Here is a 17,168-nt window from a genome sequence, read left to right as displayed (position 1 = left end):
AGTGATATATGTCAACGTCACTGTTTGGTTCAATCTGATTGGCTGTTTCGAGGTGTCCATTATTTACGTTCCGGAGGGAATTCCCAATAGACCACGCCTAAACTCTAATAGAAATTAGGATATGGTTGACTTTTGGAAAGTAAGAAAATAATCAGGTGTTAGCTAAGCAGCATTTTGAAAAAGATATGATTTTCAAATATTGAATGAAGTTTTCCAAGCAAAATTCTGATTTGCCGCAATGTACCATCCTCCCTATTTCTCACACTTTAACTTGTGGCAAAATTTAATATATTTAGAAAAGGCTGAAATGCTCTTCATCTGCTCGCCTAAAATATTTTAAATCAAATTTTGATAATTACCCTTCATTTTATTTTTTTAATTGTATAGCTACATTAGAAAATGAACTGACTGCAAAGTTCCACGGATTCGATACTCGGCGCGCTTGCCCTTTTTCTTTCTTTCGTTTAACACAATACACAGTAAACCGGCCGTTACAATTTCCATTTGCACTTTTAAATGGTTTTCAAACCTATACACTCAGAGTCTAGTCTTGCGTTTAGCCGAGCGTCGTCAGTGGGTTAGAAAAACGAAGTATGGTCTCCGTTCTTTCGAGTTGACAAGCAACCTTGCTATTTTAGTTGTACAATAAAACGGCTTTTGTTCCGTTTTTTTCATGTAAGATTTACACCCTCAGATACGCATTGTGTGTAAGGGATAAGGCGAATATAATATTTCGTTTCTTGCGTTATTCAAGTTGGAGGATATAGCCCCAATGTTTTCGCCCATAAAAGCGTCAATGTTTCTGTAACGTTGGCTCATGCAAGCAACGAGTTTTCATTCATCTGTTCAACTGTCAAGACTCAATGGGTTTATTTATAGAATGAAATGCGTCTATTTCCTTTCATGGAACCTCACTTGAGATTATTCTTTTTACAGAAGAGGAATAGGAGAAAGATGGAATAATGCAACTTTTAATTTCCTACTGTACTTACTTATTGTTGTACTATTACAGTATGGGAAATAAACGACTGTTATACAAACTTGAGAAGAGAGCTGGGAGGGTTATATTGGTAGTACATGTTACGGTTTCTTCTCGCTTCCTTCTTTCACGTCAATGGGCTATGTATGGATTTACTTATTAATTATTTTGTCGCTGTTCAGACATTTAAAATAATGAATGATTTTTCACGTGATTATTTACAGTTTCCACGTTTTTAGATGTATCACTTCAATACTCGGAGTTCTGGCAACGCTGATTTGTACATTCCAACTTTTCAGACAGCAGCAAGATATGTAGTTTGTATAACGTACTTCTACAATCGGATATAGTATTCCTTCATCTATATAGGAATACCGAAAGTTTGCCACAGTTCAAAGCGCAGTTACGTAGTTTTGTAAATGATAAGTTTAAGAAAAAAGGCTTCGATTAGATTTCATTTGTTATTGTTAACTTTCGTATTTATATTAAATAAAGTCAAATTTTGTATTTTCCTTATCTTTGCACTCGGAGTCTCTGATGTAAATTATGATTTCAAATGGCAGAAAATGTAAAATATGTAAACTATTTACAAACCTTGATACACATAAACATCGATCTCGTCATCCCTGAGAGAGAGAGAGAGAGAGAGAGAGAGAGAGAGAGAGAGAGAGAGAGAGAGAGAGAGAGAGAGAGAGAGAATCGAAAAACCTATGGAATATACTTCTTGGAGACCAAACCTGCTAAATCACCTTCAGCTTTGCTATTTCAATACCAAATACAGTTTTAAATTACCATATAAAATGCTTACTAAATAACCACATTGTATACTCTATGTTCCTGAAGGTATAAATAAGAACAAGTTTTTTCACAGTATTTATTAATTTTGTTCACGTCATCACAATCTGAATATATAATGGTACTGCACTCAATGGAACTTTCATGCCAAATTTCAACCAGCATCGGAAGTGATTGTTGTAGGGATATTTTTACCAAGATCGACAAAGAAAAATAATAAAAATATCAGAATTGTTTATCTCATTCTAACATGCAATGTATGTATGAGAACATTTGTAGGGATTTGCAAACCTAATTTCCAATCAATACAACGAACTATTTCTGTATTTTTCCCGTCAAAAATTCCGAAAAAAACTTCACAAAACACAAAATTGAAGATATTTCTCTGAAGCTAGAGCCTCTTATGTTATATAGAGAACTTTTTGTGACATATGTGTTGATGGAGGAGGACATCTTTGACAACCATTGCAGGCTAGCCTGACCAAAAATAGCAAAAATAGCTGCAAAAATACTTGATTACATATGTCATCATAATTTTGACATATTAAATTAAGATCATCCATGGGAATATGTCTACTGAATATCAAAGTTATCAGACGAGTACTTTTTGAGAAACAATTATTTAAACCAAAAATGACAAAAATTTTCCCCAAAATACAAAATTGTGGATATCATCAGACTTTCAATACATCACATTTCGATTAAGCTTATGAACCATTATACCAAATATCAAAGATATCATATGAGTAGTTTTTTTGACCCAAAATTTGGAGAAAATGCCCGAATATTACCAACAAGAGAATTTCACTACAATTTGGATAAACTTGACTATAGTCATCCCATGGAACATGGATACCAACTTTCAAAGCAATCGGACAAGCCGTCTCAGGGAAATTTTTTTGACTAAACACTGAAAAAAAACAAGTCATTGACAATGACATAGTCCCCACTTGTAAAAGGAGTATTAGTCTTGATGGGGCAGGGGAATGGGGTCATTAAGAAGTATCACTGTGGTGTATATGCTGAGATCTAGTGGCACATAGGTCTATGTCGTTGTTCCAATTTGAAACACATGAGGCATGTCTAAGTTGTGGTTCTAAATCGGGAAAAAGATAAGACCTCTAGCTGTATTGGCCAGCCAAGAAATACATATGTGCATAATAAATGAGGTACAAGATGTGACATCTGAAGGTCTAACATCCTATCAAAATTGGAGGGTATAGAACTTGCAGTTACTGAGTTATGCATATATATATATATATATATATATATATATATATATATATATATATATATATATATATATATATATATATATATATATATATATATATATATATATATATATGTGTGTGTGTGTGTGTGTGTATGTATAACCAAGGTCAAAGGTCAGCAAGGTCACGTGACATTTTCAAAAAAAATTGTATTGCTAATTAATCCCTACATAACAAAAATCAGACCTCTAGCTCTATTCGCTTGCCCAAAATTAGATATGTGCATAATTAATGAGATACAGTATGTGCCGTCATAAGGTCTCCCATCATACCAAATATGAAGGGTGTACCACTTGTGGTTACTGAGTTATGGACAAATATGTATATTTCAGGTCAAAGGTCATTCAGGTCACATGACATTTTGTCAAAAAAATTGTATTGCTAAGTTATCCCTTTTTACCAAAAATCAGACATCAAGCTCTATTGGCTCGCTCAAAATTAGATATGCGCATAATTAATGAGGTACAATATGTGGCGTCATAAGGTGTCCCATCACACCATATATGAAGGGGTAGCACTTGTGGTTACTAAGTTATGGACAAATATGTATATTTCAGGTCAAAGGTCACTGAGGTCACGTGACATTTTGTCTAAATATCTGAGATATCTGCGTGAACGGATGGACGAACAGATGGACGAACGGACTGACATGACCCAATCTATAAGCCCCCTTGACTTCATCTGGGGGGACTAAAAACTGTGTCACTCCATCCTTTTTGCAATATGAATACGATGAGAAACTAAATTTTTATTTTTCTTGGCCTTATACATGGGAGTCTATGTAGAACTGCTTTATACATGGGAGTCTATGGAGAGCTGCCTTATACATGGGAGTCTATGGAGTTGTAAACTAAAAAGTCCTCTAACACGGCCAAAATGATCGCATTGTGAAACAAATCGACGTGCATCTGTATGGGTAGGGTACTGTCCTTGTGCAAAGTGTGAAAGAAATTGACCACGGCATGTCTGAGATATCTGCGTTAACGGACTGACGCACAGATGCACGGACGGACGCACTGACAGACTGACAGACAGACATGACCCAATCTATAAGTCCCCCCGGAGTTCGTCCGTGGGGACTAATAACCCCAAAAATGCAAACATACATGTTTCACCTCAATTTGTACACTCCTTACTCTGTAACTTACTTAGTATACCTAAAGGAACCTGCGTACACCACGTTTCAACCCAATATGACCTAAGGTTACAGAGTTTTAGCAAGCTGCCGCATTTTTCCTTTATTCCCCTAATTTGCATATTTTTGGCACTGACATTTGAACATGTTCTCAACTACACCCCTTGGTGCACCTGTACGTGAAATGCTAAGATGGTAGGTGCTGCGGTTTAGGAGTTTCTAATCTTAATTGACATACATACACACACACACACACACACACACACACACACGCACACACACACGCACACAACACACATACAGACAGACATACATACATACACAGATATGCAAATGAACTGATTCATCTTTATAAGATAGCCTCTCATTGATTTTATATATATACCAAATGTGAGGTAAAAATGTTTCTGTTTCCTGAAAACCATGGCTTTTTGAATTTAAAAAAACCTGAAAATCTTAGAAAAATTGCAACAAATTTGCCTGTTTTCATTGAAAAATTCAACAAGTGAAATTCCACACTGAAAGATCTATATCTGTACATCATTTTTTAGGAACTATGCTACGACGTGTTATCAAATTTGATGCAGTATTTCTTAACTAATTACGCTTATAAGTAAATTTCATTAAATATGCAAATTAGACCTTAATTATCATGATACCGGTAAATGTCTTTGCACACTATTACAGGACTAGATTTTGTAAACTTTGCAGAATTTCTAAACACATCATCTTAATTATGAAAATTCATCAAATATGCAAATTAAAAAGTAATTGACTTAACACTGCTAAATGCCATTGCACACTATGGTAGTCCTGGGAGATCAACATCTGTACCACATTAGTCAAATTTGATGCAGGATTCCTTACATTAAACTTATCATAAATATTCATTAATAAATATGCAAACTAGCAATTAATTGACAAAATACTGATGTAAATCTTTGTCTGTTATCAGAGTTGTGTGAGAAACACCAGTACTAAATTTCGTCACCATCTTTCTAGAAACCTAGCTTTTCAAAATTCACTAATCATGCAATTTAGTACTAATTATTCACGCCACGCCAAAAACAATGGTTTTGCATATGTATTTCATAGTTTTATGTCCTTGTACCAAGTATGAAAAGAATTGGCTCAGGCATGTCTGAGATACCTGCATGCACAAATGCACAGACTCATGCAACCATAAGTCCCTCTCTGAACTTACCTCCGTGGGACTAATGTGTGTACACAATGCAACAAGACCTCTAATATGTGATATTTCTTTGGAAAAATATCATATAGAAAATATAGTTTTACTGTACATAGAAAGATAACTGATATTTTTTTTGGAGAATATACATTTTCATGACACGTAAACGTTTACTTAAATTTTTCTTGAAAACATTAATGCTTTCTATGATAAAATACAGCATAATATCTCTGACACATTGAAATTGGTGGGATTCAAGATGATCAACTTGCCATTTGGCACAGTGTATGAATGTGATATTCAAGATGGCTTACATCTATTTGAATATATTTCAATACATTTTAAAAAACACTAGAGACACACATACCCGGTAGATCATCCTACGATATGATAGAGACAGAAATACATGTTATGCTGTATAAAAGCTTGTTAGGAGGTTTTATTTACCATTAAATATCTGTATTACATTGTAAAAGAGTGATACACAATCAACCAAGTGTTCTCACATATGCAGGCCTTGAAAAAACTAACATATATTTTCTACAATTACAAAGGTTACAAATGCAATGTAATTTGAACTACTGGAGGAATCAATTAAATCTTACATATGTGAGGAAGTTTCAAGTATACATCAGTGTAAAGCTGATACAATGTCAATCCTGCCAATTGGGGATGAGATCATTATCCCATGTAAATCAGCATTAAGTATTGTGATAAAAGTCTTTACTGTGTAACAAGAGAATTTCACAATACACAGCTTTAATACTTGGCTGCATATTTTTACAGGCATAATAGTGGAGGGCTTTTTCCAATTGACAATTGATGTCATGAATACATTCATTTCTAAACAACATGGAAACTCTCTTTTAATGGTTTGTGACATATTGGTAGCATTAAAAGTTCTCATTTGTAAGCAAGTGAAATGGCAGTGGATAGAGCTCAGCTGTGTTATGTAGAGTGTAGAGACTATTTCTGACACTTATTGATGAAGAGGGTGGAAATCTTTGCTAGCTCATTTCAGGACAGCTGTAAAATTCACAATGTCACATTAAGATCATCCCTAAGAACATGTCTGCCAAATATCAAAGCTATCAGATGAGTAACTTTGAAACACAAATATTTTGACCAAAAATGGCAAAAATTGACCAAAAAATACGAAAATTGAAGATTTCATCAAATTTCAATATATCACACTAAGACAACCCCTAGGAACCTGTATACCTGATATCAAAGGCATCAGACAAGTAGTTTTTGAGAAACACATTTTTTGACCAAAAATGGCAAAAATAGCACCAAAAAAACAAAATTGCAGATTTCGTCATATATTCAATATATCATATTAAGTTTATCTGTAGGAACCTGTCAGATGAGCGGTTTTGATGAAATAAAGTTTTGACCAAAAATAACAAAAAAATTCCTTAAAATACAGATTGCATATATCATCACAATTTGAACAAATCTAAGTTGGGTTATCCCTAGGGATCTTTATAACAAATAATAAAGCTGTCTGACCAGCGGTTATTAAGAAGAAGATTTTTTACCAAAAACGCCTTTTTTGGCACTAATTTGGATATTTTCAACAATATCAAAAACTTGAAAAAATTGGTTTCTCAAAATCAATTTTTCATCTACACAACAAATATCAAATCAGTAAGTATGGTGGTTCTCAAGATATTTGAGAGGACGGACGCCTCACAATTAGACATACATATACATACATACATACCGTACATACATACATACAGACGGACGCCAGACGGATACCCATCCCAATAGCTTCTATAGACTATAGTAGCTAAAAATAAGCTCATTCACACTAACTGCAGAGCTAAAATAGAATTTAACCGTTTGATTCCATGTCTGTTCTTTTTAAAGTTATATTCCTTGGAATACAAGTAAACAAGTAATGATAACATATATACTTGTAAATTTCTATTTTTCATAAGCTTGTCAGACTGCTAAAGGTGTGCTTGTGATTTTCTGATAACATGAATTTTAACTTATTACAAGCAATAATTTTGATCTCCAAAGCAAGCTTCAGATGTAGTTTTCAGCTTTTGCTCTTGATAATGGAATGGGACTTCATGTACTGTATTCACGAGTTAGTTGCAATAATCTGCAACATAAATCTCTGTACCCTGTCCACAAGTTGACATTGCCTGAAATCCATATCGCACAAGCTTGAAGATATATCTCCTTGGAAGCCATCATTGTTTACAGCCGGGGGGGAGGGGGGGTCAGAGGAATATGAAGGGGGTCACTCAAAATATTGAAAGCTATAGGGGGGGTTACTCAAAATGTTGAGAGAAAGAAGGCGGTTACTCAATTTTTGGTGCAAAATGTATTAAAACGTTGGTGCAAAATGTATTGAAACACGTACCTCTCAGATTGCACCACTTCACACATCAATTTCTAAAAATTTTTACTCAGTAAAATTACACATTGAAAACACCTCTGAGATTACGCCAAACTGTACCAATGCACACTACAATTTCTCAAATTTTTCCATGCAAGGGAGATGAGCAAGCCCATCGGACACTTTCCCCATCAGCCTTCCGCATGTTCTTCAATCAGTACTTTCAAAGTCTACCCTATCAGATATCCCAGTGAGGACCCTGTTATGATACCCATCCATATTAAACAATACTGTATGTGGTTGTATACTGGTTATAGTGTGACCTTTGACATCTATGTTTTGTTGTGACTTTGAATTTCATTTTGTTGGTTTCACCTTTTTCAACCGTCATGAGATAACCAATGATTATCTAGCAGGGTACACTAGGATTTGAATGGTCTTTACTATTGCTGTATTTATGTAAATTATATAAAATACATGTATTGAAATTTAAGTTTTCAAAAGTGAGGGGGAGGGGGTCAGTCAAAATTTCCATGTAAGAGAGGGGGGTTACTCAAGTTCATCATGGTTTGGGGGGGTACTTGAAATTTTAGAGTTTCCGACAAAATTCCTCCAACATCCCCACCCCCCCCCCCCACCCCCCCCACCCCCCCACCCCTTAGGCTGTAAATAATGACAGCTTCCAATGAAATTTGGGCTGCAGTGTAGCTGTATCTTTTTGATGAATTTTTCACAAATTTTATAATATCAACTCTAGTTTCTTGTTCTTCTTGTGAAAGCTTACTGGGAAACAAAGTATATATATCATACATGTGCACATTGCAATGTTATTGACCAGTATATGTAAATCTGGGTCCTGATTGACATGTACACCTCTGGAGCAGAAAAAGTGATAATGGAATGTTTATAAACAATCATCGCAAGTGACAATTACCTACGGGTTTGTTATTATACTACAGAGATCACCATGATACTGAGGGGAGGCATGAAATAATAATTGTGTTTTCTCAGTGCTCTGAAAGTTGAATTTTTCCTCTCTTTGAGCTGGCCTACCTTAAACAGTTCTGTGTACTAGCTGTAATATGATGATGCTTAGTATTGCAGGTTATATCTGTTAAGTTGCCCACTGTTTGTCTGTGGTAGGTGTAGTGGTTTAGGAGTTTTTGATCCCAACATACATGTACATACAATATGTGTGCTGAGCAGTGTAAGGGTTCACGTCTGTCCACCATACTGACTAATAGGAAATCCTCTACCAAATGGAGATGCAATCCCACTGTCTTCATCTTGAGACAACTGTCCCTGGTAGTTGGTTCCTTTCTTTGCGTGGTAAAATGCTGCCTTGAAGTCGGTTTTGGATTTATCTTGCTTCCTCTTCTGCATGGATATACACACCTGTTCCCTAACATAGAAATAATAATAAACTCATGGAAGACAATCATGGACCAATCATGGAAGATAATAATTTCTCTTCACAAAATAATTAGTTTATTTGTGTGTTACATATCCAAGAATTCTTGTGTACAAAGAACAAATAAATTTATTTTTGTCTCCGCTATATGCATGTTTCTCTAACCTAGACATCTCAACCACACTTTTTCCTTCTTGCTCATGTCATATGTAATAGATTGGCTACATTCAATGTCCTGCACAGTTTAAGAATGAGGATTGCTATCACATGCATGTTGTGTATAATTCTGGTTGGATTAGTGTTAAGCTGATGCACCTGCATAGTTGCTGCTGGCAATGTCAATTAAAATACAGCAATGTATCACTTATGTTTTTGTGAACCTGTGTTTCTAATTAGTATTCTTGTAATTGTAAAGATGCTATACATGTGTAGCTATATAAAGACAACTAACATAAAACACTTTGTGCAAGTTACAAGATACCACTTCCAGCACATCTTTGCAACAGTCACTTGTGTACATATACTTGGGTGCAAGGACTGAAATGGAAGAAATTTACCTGTTGTTTGATCATTTCCATTCATCTTTCGTTATAATGTCATGGTCCAAGTCCAATTCAAAGCCCTCCACTTTGTCTTTAACGCTCTTTGTCAAGGTCAATGATATTTCTCATCCCAGCATTCACTGCTGATCCTGAATTGTAAACAGATAGACTCATGATTACTTATAACTCTTTAAATGACAATGATAACCGGAATGATTAAAATACATTTGATGATGGGATGTATTGCTGGGATGAATTGTAAACACTCTGTATGTCCTTAACCCTAATGATCATAAGCATTACACACATGTAAACATTCTAAACCACGTGTGCATACCAGATGTATTCTCTCATTGGAATATATTTCATCATAACAGTTTTATGGATCCTACGAATGAAGCTACATGTATTGAATGTCTAGTCATGTGCATTTATCATATCATCTGCATTTCACTAGGCAATTCATAGAGTGCCAAGTCTAAAGAAAATTTTTTAGCAAATTCAGCTAAAAATGAGAAAATAACTTCACCAAAAATGTGTAAGCCATGATTATCACAACAAAGTTACTGATTAAATACTAGTAGAGGTGAATACATTTGATCTACTCAAGAGGGTATTTTAAAAAAAGAACTACAACTGTGTATGACAACAGCAGTGTTTCCGCTGCCACTCGCAAGAGCGTGAAATGGGAAATGAAATGTCTGCAGATTGGGAAATATTTTTGAACTATCCTTCGCAAAACTGGTTAGTGTTATTTTTCAGGGGGCTGATCGAGAGTGTAGTTAAAAGGCATAGATATTTTTCAACATCCCTGAGTGGTCATTCTTTCCTCGCTTTAGTGTGCAGTCTCAGAAAACTATTATAATCAGTAACTTATGAAGTGATATGCCATGCTTTCAGATGGCTGCATGCAATGACCTTGTTATTTTATGATGACAAGTGCTTTGTAAACAATGCTTCTAACATAGTCAGGAAACACTGATTGCAGTGTATTTTCAAAAACAAGTCATCGTTGATGACACAGTCCCCACTTGTTAATCGGTACTTTGATTACAGGTCCTCAAAGAGGATAGAGTCCTCTTCATTAGGTCTGTGATAAAAATACTTTTGAATGAATTCGCTTGATACATGTCTGAGTTATGGTTCAGGACATGAAAAAAATCGTAACAAAATGGTCGCACAGCGGCCATATTGGATCGCATCACAAAACAAATTGATGTGCATAGCTATGACATTGGTCGATGTCCTTGTACCAACTTTGAATAAAATTGGTCAAAACATGCGGATATGCCTGAGAAATGGCTCTGTACATGAAAAAAATCATAATAAAATGGCCGCCTGGCGGCCATATTGGATCGTATCACAAAACAGATTGACGTGCATATGTATGACATAGGTCAATGTCCTTGTACCAACTTTGAATAAAATTGGTTGAGATATGCCTGAGTTATGGCTCTGTACATGAAAAAATCATAATAAAATGGCCGCACAGCGGCCATTTTGGATCGTATCACAAAACAAATTGCCGTGCACAGCTATGACATTTGTCAATGTCCTTGTACCAACTTTGAATAAAATCGGTTGAAACGTGCCTGAGTTATGGCTCTGTACATGAAAAATCGTAATAAAATGGCCGCCTGGCGGCCATATTGGATCGTATCACAAAACAAATTGACATGCATATCTATGACATTGGTCAATGTCCTTGTACCAACTCTGAATAAAATCGGTCAAAACATGCCTGAGTAATGGCTCTGTACATGAAAAAATCGTAATAAAATGGCCGCCTGGCGGCCATATTGGATTGTATCACAAAACAAATTGATGTGCATATCTATGACATTGGTCAATGTCCTTTTACCAACTTTGAATAAAATCGGTTGGAACATGCCTGAGTTATGGCTCTTTACATGAAAAAAATCGTAATAAAATGGCCGCCTGGCGGCCATATTGGATCGTATCACAAAACAAATTGACGTGCATCTATGCCATATGAAGTAATCCTTGTATCAAGTTTGAATGAAATCGCTCCAGGCATCTCAGAGATATCTGCGTGAACGGACGCACGCACGCACGCACGCACGCACGCACGCACGCACGGACACGACCAAACCTATAAGTCCCCCCGGACGGTGTCCGTGGGGACTAACTAAGCAGACAGCAGCAGCCAATGACAGCAAGGGTGGTGAACAGAATGAAACCAGTGTTTCAAAAACCGGCACCTTGGAACACTTCTGTGGCAACCTCATAGGCAGCTATAAATGAGTGCAGCATGGTAAACTGTCAATTGGATGACGTCCTGAGCCTAACTTCATGTAAATGTTATAACCTATGCAAATACAATGACCTAGGCCTATCCACAAAACAATTATTCAGCATCGCAGGGGACCCTGGGCTAGCCAGAATACACATACAGGTACCTGCTATGGAAAATGACCCAGGCCTATCCTGAATACAATAACGGTACATATTTTATTGAAAATGACCCAGGCCCATCCTGAATACGATACAGGTACAGACTGTTTGTATTGATGATAGGCCTTGGTCATCTCCCATTTTGTATTCTACATAGGCCTGAGTCATCTTACATGTACATGCTGTGTGCATGTATGTGTATTGTGGATTGGCCTAGGTCATCTTCCATTGCATTTTATATATTATGTGTATTGTGGATATGTCTGTGCCATCTTCCATACCATGTGAATGCATTTGGATTGAGGATAGGCCCGGGTTATCTTCCATACCGTGTACATGTATTTGTGGATATAGGCAGGGGTCACTTTCTGCCATGATGTGTAAAAGTACTGAATATAACACTGTATTGTGGATAGGCATAGGTCATAAATTTGCATGAAGATATAACTAGGATGTTGTCCAGTTGAATGTTTACAATGCTGAACAACAAGCAGCACACTGTGACATGCTAAGTCGTGTTCGAGTACAAGTAAGCAAAAAAGATAATTGCACAGGCTGTCCGCAGAGTTGCAGGGTAGGAGTAGTTACAAAAAAAGAAAGTGTGCCAGGAATAGTTCGTTGAATTTCCATGGCTAGTGTTTGAATAAGAGAAGAGTCAGCTTTTTTTTCTGTAAAACATGTGGCCAGACAGGACATTTTAACATATACACCCAGTTTGATTTTGAAACTAAAGCATTCACTGTTTGGACTACCAATAGAAAGAGGCGACTGTTTACACCTAGTGTACAAATGTAATTACCAGTACACCTTCTTAAAGTGAACAGTTGGTGTTAAAATTAGACTCTGTGATTGGAGAACTGAAAGCACTTGATGACTGAGGCAGAAGCTATGGATCTTTCAAAGGAAACATCTTGAAGTTACCCTGTCAATGATGTAATACTTGTGATACATCTTGATACATTTACAAAAGTGCAAGTCACATAAGTGTTTGGCACACAGGAAATAAAATTTGTTGTGAATGTTATTAAGAAAGCAGTTTGTTCCATAAAAAATAGTTGTTTATTTACATTGCCACTGATTATCAGTCGTTCAGGATGGTCCTACTTAAATTTTTAAATCACAAATGGACCTGGTAATGTATTACCTTGAATGTAAATGATTATTGGACTAGTTTAATGTCATCTTGCCATTGTAGCAACTGATAGACCCACCTGAGTATACAACTGTCAGTTGGATAAAAATCATAAATGCAATTACATGTAATTTTGATGGCTATAGTTCTGGCTAACCAATTTTGGTCTCAATTAGCCATAATGGCTTAGGGGAAAATTTAGCCAGTGGAAACACTGAACAGTGTAAGTACAAACCTGTGCCACAGCAAGGACCCATTGTCTTAGGAAAGTAAATATATTGATGAAAGACTCCCTCAATTCCACAGGTTTTTACTCTGCATTGATGTCAACACCACGATCTCTGTTCAGTTTTGGCTGTTTGCATAGCCACACACTGTGTATTTCCTTTGCAATGGAGGATAGTATTGTCACTATGTTGCTTTTCACCTGGTTGTCATTGCCCAGTATGCACTGTCTCAGCAAGGGATCTTGAATCTGATAGTGATTAGGTGAAAAGAAAACATTAACTTGAAGCATGCAATGTAAATATTATCTCCTGCAAGTTGCTGACATTAGTTTACATCAGTTCATTCTAAAATATGGCTTTTTATATGCAAGATAAGACAACTTGATTGTTTATGACTTCTGTAATTTTAATTAAACTATAACTTTGCCCCAAACCCATTGTATTCACTGGTGATTGTGGACCTTTTTAAAGGAAACAGGTACATAATGTAGGTCAAGACGTGTATTCAAGCAAGTAGCAATATATTTATTTATATATTTATTTCAAAGGAAGACCAACAGGAACAAGTCACATTAACAGGCTCCATAAAATATGCATATAAATATCAATGCTTAAAGTACAACAAAACAATAAACAACACACAAGACAAACTATATGAAACCATTAAAAATATGTACATATTTAAGCATGACATTCTGACCAGGCATCTGAAACTTTGACAAGATAAAGTGATGTCAATGGCAGGGCTGGAAATGCACAATTCATTTAGAGTAGCCATATATCTTTGAAGAGCCAAGTACCTAAATACATTGAGTTTTATACTGCGAGTCTAAAAAACAATGCGGGTTCTAGTACATGTAGTTTACTGAGGAACATCAAATTAATATGAAACATGACTGGGGACAATCATACACATTATTCTTATATTTCTAAAAAAATATAAATAATTTCCAATGATAAAGAGGCCAAAGGTTCAAACGCTTGCAGAATTCTTCATAATTATTTCGGCTGTAAGGATGCTATGTTTGAAACAAAGGAACTTCATGAATTTCATTTGCACTTGCTTTATTTTGTCCTGTTGTTTTTTTTGCCAAGGAGACCACACTAAGACGCATATTCTAAAATACTTACATGTATTACATAAGTTATGTACAAAGCAATTGATGTTGAAGAAAGTATCCGCCAAATAAAACAAAGCATGCGAAAAGCTTAACTGATAATGAATGAGACATGTGCAGGAAATTAAAAATAAAAAATAATTAAAAATTTAAAACGAATCTTACCTGATGAAGGATTTTATTAAAGATCAGTTATCCATCTTTTGCTTCTTGTTCCTTCTAAGTTTCACATACATGTACCTCTGAGGCTTTACGACCAGGGTACGTGAGGTATACTTACAGCTGTAGGCAAATATCAATGAATACAATTAGAATCTTGCAGATAATCCTATTCCTCACTGTCTGTACAATGGATACTCAACTTTATAATCATGAATATATGGGTCAAATGATTAGTAAAATCATTCACTCATTCATTATGTATTACCATGCTATATACATCTCATTTAATTGGTCGAGCTGAACCATGTGACTGACCACAAATACACAGCAATGGTTTGTTTTTATGTCCGTGAAAATGAATAATAATGCTAACATTGTAACTTTTCAGCAAACATGTAAATTGTCAATTGTACAAAGATCAAAATAGTGACAACATCACTGTTCGCTCCCATATAAGTTATCAAACAAGTCAACAATTGTATGAAACATGGACATACATACAGACAGACTGACATACACAGACTGGCACAGCGTGATGACATTGACCCCAAGTGTGCCTTGGCCCATGGAGAGTGATAAAGATATAACAAACAGCTGAATGTAATGATAAAATAGTTAAGTATAGGCCTATACAGGCACTGAGAGTGAATACGTTACAGCAATTTGATTAGTTTCTTTTCCTTTTCTACTTCTGTGATAATCTTTAAGACAATCAATCTGCAAGGCAGTTTATGTATTGACAAATATGCTATCTTTTACAAGCACACAGCAAACTGTTCTTGATTTTTCATTTACAATATTTGACATAGACTGAATTACATAACATGCAACCAATGTTTACACTTTGCCCATACACCAGATACATGGAGAAATTTCAACATACAATCATCAACTCAGAAACCCTACAGGAAAAGTAAACATTGTTTTCTTCCAGAACAGCTGGTGCATCCACATATGGAACAACTTACAAACTTAACCAATTACACAAGGATGATGACACAAGAGATAAAGTTAAACTGTGGTGAACTTGACTATTCCTTTCAAATCCTTAATTAACTTGACATCTTAAACTAAAATACACTGCATGGTTAATTGTGTGCAAAAATACATCGGGGTGGACCATTTGATAAGGGATGGTGTCTGAAAGATCGATGAGGTACATTATCTTTTTTATCCGATCCATTGTACATTCTGTTTTCCCACCTTCCCACCTTTTCTTTTTGTCAAACCTTCTCTGGCTGAATTTTTTATTGGCATTTGTTTGGAATTTTTTCAAAATCTGCCAGGATTTTTTTACTGCATTTCAACACCAAATACAGTTTACCATATCAAATGCTTACTAAATAACCACATTATATTCTCTTAGTTCCAGTAGGTATAAAATTACCAAAAAAATCTTAAAATACAAAATGAAAGATATCCCAGTAAAACTGAGAGTTTCACAAAGTTGCCCCAAAAATTCAAAATTCCGGATTTCAACTTAATTTCAATATATCTTATTAACAAAAACCCTAAGAACCGGTTTACTAAATATCAAAGCAATCAGACTGGTAAATTTTGAGAAACAAATTTTTTGACCAAAAATGAGATAAATTGCCCCCAAAATACAAAATTGCAGATTTCATCCTAATTTTAAATATATCTAATTAACGTAAACCCTAGTAACCTGTACACTAGATATCAAAGCTACCAGATCAGAAGTTTTAGGAGAAAAAAATTTTGACCAAAAAAGGCAAAAATTGCCCCCAAAATAAAAAAAAAATTGCCAGTTTCAACATACCTTCAATACATTATATTGAGATTAATCTTAGATACCTGTATACCAAATATCAAAGCTATCAAATCAGTAGTTTTTGGATTAAAAAAAAAATTATCAAAAATTGGGAAAATTGCCCCGACATTACAAATATGACAATATCAATACAATTTGTACAAGCGTGACTGAGTTCATCCTGAGGAACATGAATATCAAGTTTCATAGCAATCAGACGAGTGATTTCAGAGAACAAGATTTTTTACTAAAAACGGAAAAAATACCCTAAAAATACAAACATGCAAATTTCATCCCAATTTTTGCACACATAATTTAAATTACCTAAAGAAATCTGCATACCAAGTTTCAACCAAATCTGACCAATGCTTACTGAGTTTTAGCCATTTGCAGGATTTTCCTTTTTTCCCCTCATTTGCATATTTTGGCACTGACATGTTCATTTGAACAAATTCACATCTCCACCCCTAGGTGCACCTGTACACCAAATACTAAGACAGCAGGTGCTACGGTTTTGGAGTTTTTGACGTGGACGGACATACATACATACATACATACATACATACATACATACATACGTACATACATACATACATACATACATACATACATACAGACGAAATTTTTCCACCCTACAAGAATACCTCCCATTTGCATATATA

The 17,168-nt window shown here is 35.4% G+C and overlaps 1 long non-coding RNA gene across 2 annotated transcripts in view; it reads right to left on the bottom strand.

Moving 5' to 3' along the window:
* Positions 1-8,388: 8,388 nt before the first annotated feature.
* The window catches only part of LOC139121730 (uncharacterized), a 276,401-nt gene continuing 267,621 nt past the window's right edge, over positions 8,389-17,168 (bottom strand). For both annotated transcript variants that reach the window (XR_011549346.1, XR_011549345.1), the window contains exons 2-5: positions 14,739-14,855; positions 13,464-13,703; positions 9,697-9,830; positions 8,389-9,130 (exon numbers count right to left, since the gene is read on the bottom strand). This is a non-coding gene — a long non-coding RNA (uncharacterized lncRNA). The remainder of the gene's footprint in view (positions 9,131-9,696; positions 9,831-13,463; positions 13,704-14,738; positions 14,856-17,168) is intronic.

This window comes from Ptychodera flava, chromosome 21, assembly GCF_041260155.1.
Source record: "Ptychodera flava strain L36383 chromosome 21, AS_Pfla_20210202, whole genome shotgun sequence".
Lineage (NCBI taxonomy): Eukaryota > Metazoa > Hemichordata > Enteropneusta > Ptychoderidae > Ptychodera > Ptychodera flava.
This window is presented reverse-complemented; position numbering and strand designations above follow the sequence as displayed.